Source organism: Macrobrachium nipponense, chromosome 1, assembly GCF_015104395.2.
Source record: "Macrobrachium nipponense isolate FS-2020 chromosome 1, ASM1510439v2, whole genome shotgun sequence".
Lineage (NCBI taxonomy): Eukaryota > Metazoa > Arthropoda > Malacostraca > Decapoda > Palaemonidae > Macrobrachium > Macrobrachium nipponense.
The window spans coordinates 99,345,657-99,351,086 of NC_087200.1; positions in this window are offsets into that span (position 1 = coordinate 99,345,657).

The following is a 5,430-nucleotide window of genomic DNA, read 5'->3' on the forward strand; positions in this document are numbered from 1 at the left end:
ACCATTTATTTACTTAAGGATTTTAACATGTGCACTGACGGTTGCCCTTTCTTACGTTTAATGGAAATGTACCTTGAATATTTGTTATATCCAGAATAAGCGATGAACTTCGACCATTAGTAAATATCTTTGTCTTTATATTATCGGTGCGACAAGAATCTCTGGTTAGAAAAATATGCCGTTTAAACTGTTGTGAAAACTTTCTACACTAAAAACCTCCAGGTCACGAGAGAGAGAGAGAGAGAGAGAGAGAGAGAGAGAGAGAGAGAGAGAGAGAGAGAGCGATTCCTTATATAATCAATGAAGTTCGCAACAAGAGTCCAAGAAAGGGACAAGTGACCATGCAAGCGTCACCTTCTTTTGTACTCAACCGCTAATTCCTCTCAGGGCAACAGAGCAACAACAAATCCGAGGGCGAAAACATCATTATTGATTTTGTTTTTGTTGAAATGCATCCTGTGGTTGGGCGGGTGTCAATGTTTGCTATGCCCTAGCTTAAAATATAAAACAGCTATGAGGTAGAAGTCTGCTTGTCAGAATGAACGATTTCATTGAGTTACACAAGAGAGAGATGTCATTTTAGCTTTAACCTTTATCGGGCACGGCAACCGGATGCCCTCATGATCGGGAAGAGTTGTGTAATAGGAAAACTTTTGAAATGCTTGTCCAATGTTTGTAGTGGCAGGAAAACATATTACATTCCCATAAATTCCGTGTGGTTTATTTGGTTGTATTTTTCCGAGGCATAAAGATTCCACCGGAGTTGCAAGTCAGGGGTGATCGCACTATTATAGACACATAGACCCCTATTTAAGGGGTCTATGTATAGACACGATAAGACAGTAAAGAAAAGATGGCGAAAATTGGGTAACGAAAGCACTCGCTCGTTCGTGTGTGTTTGTATTGCAGTCGAATCCAACGTACAGATTAATCGTGTAATGGGGTTACAGATATGAATTGCATAACAGATTCATTGTAGTAGGTTTTCAGTTTCGACGACAATCAACCGATTCAGTTAGTTATCAAAAAGAATCGTGTAATGGGGTTACATATATTAATTGCACTTTATTTGACTGCTTAGATTATATCAGAGAGGAAATGTCAGTTATATAAAATCTTAAGTTTTATACTTACGAAACAAAAAGGGTCAGTGTCAAAGTTCTTAAGAACAAAAATCAGGGCTGCTCATCTTAGCCAGGATTTTTGTTTCAAGTAACGGCATGAGGCAGAAAGTGTTCTTGAAAGATATAATATTCATTTGAAAATAAAATCGAAACCAACGTGATTTCATATCGCCTATCTTTTAGGTATGTATGATAAGTTATGATTGATATTTTGTATGATCTGAGAATGAGCTTGGCAAGATACACAGCTATCAGTCGTTTAGCAAATCCTATCTGCTTTCAAATTCTTACTAGGATATTGATGACAAAGGAAGAGGAGTGACAGAAAGTCTGGAAAATTAAATTAAAGAACTCTGTGTATGAAAAACGGAGGTGTACGAATTAGTCAGTTCGGGCTGTCGGTGCCCCATTTTCTTCGGGAGGATTTACCCATTGAATTCCCGGCACGATACTACGCTTAGAGAATCGTTTGAGCGTGAACTCGCCTAGTTCTTGCAATTCATTCATCTCATTGATTTGTTCAATAACATTCTTTTATCGTTGTTATCATCATCGCTGTTTCTTTTTGTTTTATATGTAGATGGTGGATTGCTTCCAGAGAGAGAGAGAGAGAGAGAGAGAGAGAGAGAGAGAGAGAGAGAGAGAGAGGTTGTAATAATTCGCTACCTAATGTACGTCTAAATTATAAAAATCACCTCACATAGCCGCTGCTTAAAAAGACAACTGGACAAGTGAGATTTGTGTGGATTACTTACTGTATCATAAAGCTTTGTTAGATTGAAATGCAAAATATAATAACTATTTTTGATTGAGTGGTATAGTTTTTTTGTACACTGCAGAATAGTGGTAATTGTACATTTAAAAAAAATCGCAGCTAATTGTTTTCGATGCTGCCAAACATGCAAAATATACTAAAGATAAATGCTCTTTATGAAATAGAATATCGCAATACACCGAGCATCAACAACAATAGACAATAACAACATTTATTCAATGCAAATCAAATATCCTCAAAATAATTGATGATGTACTGTATGAGTTCATATTCCTGTGACGGTTGTTAGCCTTCACAGTTGTGGAGTAGGATGTTTAGAGTTCTCTTTCTTCAGCATTTAGTTATCCTGAAAACACGTACACACCTCGTGACCTCAAGCTCTTGCTGTTACGAGGCCAGGGAGCACTAGGTCGAGTTCGAGTCACACTCATCGTGTTGAGATGCCAAGGCCGAGAGCTTCGTTCTCGTAATATACTTTTGATCTTCGGTCACGGGAACTCTGCCCGAGTCGTCCAGAAGCTCTCTCTCTCTCTCTCTCTCTCTCTCTCTCTCTCTCTCTCTCTCTTCTCTCTCAATAATACATACATACATCATACATACATACATACATACATAATATTATATATGTGCGCATGACCTAGTGTATAAACTACAAAAATTCGTTTGTACACACACACACACGCACACATATATCTATATATATATATATATATATATATATATATATATAAATATATATCTATATGAATTGTTATATATATAAAATACATAACCTTACGCACATACACACACCCACACTCACATATATACGTATATACATATACGCATATATACATATAATACTTGACTTCACAAATATTAAGCCACAAATGTCATTTAACATCGAATTCACGATACCTCCTAAATAACTGGAATCTAATACGAATATCTGTCGATATGTGCATCTGCTCTGCCCGGATTCGAACCTGCTTCTTTAGTTTCGATACAGAGGTCAGTATCAAACTTCGATCATTCAGCTATCAAGGGCAGAGTGATCTAAGTCTACTGCTTATCGTTGTTACTAAACTATAGGCTCAAGTTCGACTCTTGCACTTATGAATCCCAATTCCCGTTGGGGGTGAGTTATTCCCAAGGTATAATGATTTCGCAATGAAATTTTGAGCTCTCAAGGATGCGGTGCACTGTAGGCATCACTTAGGTTCTTTGCAGTGTCCCTCGGTTCATATTCTCTCTCTCCTCCATCTTGCTCTCCACCATCTTCTTACAATTATTTCATATGCAACTGCGAGGTTTTCCTCCTGTTACACCTTTCAGGTCCTTCCACTCGCAATTTCCCTTTCAGCGCTGAATGACCTCATAGGTTCTAGTGATTGGCCCTGGGCTAAAATTCAATGATCTATTCTATTCTTCCAAGAACTGGTCGATAATTTTGTGTGTTCATCACTCCTGTCATCTTGGACCTGATTTCAGTCTACTTGTAGGCAGAAACTTTTTCTCTCATTAACACGCACACATATATGTTTATACGGACACACACACTCACACACATACACACACATATATATATATGTATATATATATGTATATATATATATATATATATATATATATATATATATATATATATGTGTGTGTGTGTGTGTGTGTGTGTGTGTGTGTGTGTGTGTGTGCGCGTGCGCGCACATTTTCAGGGCACATTGTACCTTGAAAATGAGTAACAGTTAACACGAATAATGAGTTTATTATTTTCTCCTCCTTGGTGCGACCCTGCACATGTGATATCACGAAAGTTTTGTGATTCATTTGCACTATATATATATATATATATATATATATATATAATATATATATATATATATATATGTGTTATATATATATATATTTTATATAGATATATTATAATGTGTGTGTGTGTGTGTGTGTATACGTATAATTATAAATAAGTTTAGTATTGTCTGTTTCTATACAGACACGAATCATGGTATGACAATGAAGTTGCGTAAATTTTATTTTTCCATTCGAGAACAAAGCTTGAAGACGAGTATTAGGAGTCAGATTGCAGGATGGGGTTACAAATGACGCCATAGATAATTTATTAAAGTTCCACATGTAAAGGAGATAGTGATAAAAGGGGTGATGGAAATGGATTGTGCTTGTCCTTCGCATAGAGGCCTTTTGCATGACGCCGCGTTGATGATGGTTATTTATATATATATATATATATATATATATATATATATATATATATATATATAATATATATATGTATATATATATATATATATATATATATATATATATATTATACATATGTATATATATACATATATATATATATATATATCCCAACCCCACAAAATATACACTGTGAACTAAATGTGCAGGAGAGTGTGATATCTGTTTGTATATATTTATTTTATTTTCAATTATGGTGTTGTCGAGCTCGATCTTCATGTCCTCTGTTTACGTAAAATGGTGCATATGTCCTTTGGCATAATAGATTAAATGGCTTTCGTGTCCTTGTAAATCATGAAGCTTTTAGTGATCTGTGCTATCACTTTGTGTTTTTTTTTTCTCTCGTTCGTTCATAGTCGGGCGTCATTGGTTTCCGCTTGATGAATCGAGAAAATACCATAGATTTCTCGTACTGACTGGTATTGGAGTCAAGTACCCAGGATCATTATTATTGATTGATTGATTTATTTATTTACTTATGAGTTGAATGATACTGTAATCAGTTTATCTGTTTGCGCTGCGCTTCTTGAGAGTATTTCTTGCAGGGTCATGGATCAGTTACCAGCTTTATTGTATCGTTATTGCCCCATTAAGTTGTAACTTTGTTGTTGTTATATTATCAATTTCCTCTATGCTGTGTTTTCACATATGGCGATTGAATTCTTTGTTAAATATATTGCTATTAACTGCTCTTAGTGACCCATTTTGGCTATGTAATATGGTATATGTATTTATTTGCGTGTTTATTGGAATTCATTTTTGCAGTTTGTGATTACTACTAAATCCTTAAACTACTGCCACACTACTGTTTTATGATAAACACGAATCTCTCTTGTTCTCTTCTCTTCCATTTATCCCCCTTCTAGAGGACAAATATCATATACTTCCCAGAACAGTATCTTATTATAGGTTGTCATATATCCCCTCTGCCCGTTCATGTGTATATTGCTTGCTGTCAGGTAATTTTCGTATCGCACAAAAAGGGAGCCTGTCAGAAAAGTTAGGCCTCACTCTTTGCAATGGGAAACATCCAAGCCAACCATCAACATCAAAATTAGAATACTAAGAAAGTGAGGTTGAAGGACTTCGTCTGTATCGACTAGTATATCCTTCACAGTTTCGTAAACACTTCTCCATGCCACGAACGTCTATATTATCAACTAATGAGACATCAGTTGGCGTTTGGTTGATTTGACAATACGAATTCAAGTGCATCAAACCCGTAAGGGGGCAGTGCCGGCAGTGCACCTTATTCGGTACACTGTAGGCATTACTCATGGTTCTTTGCAGCGTACC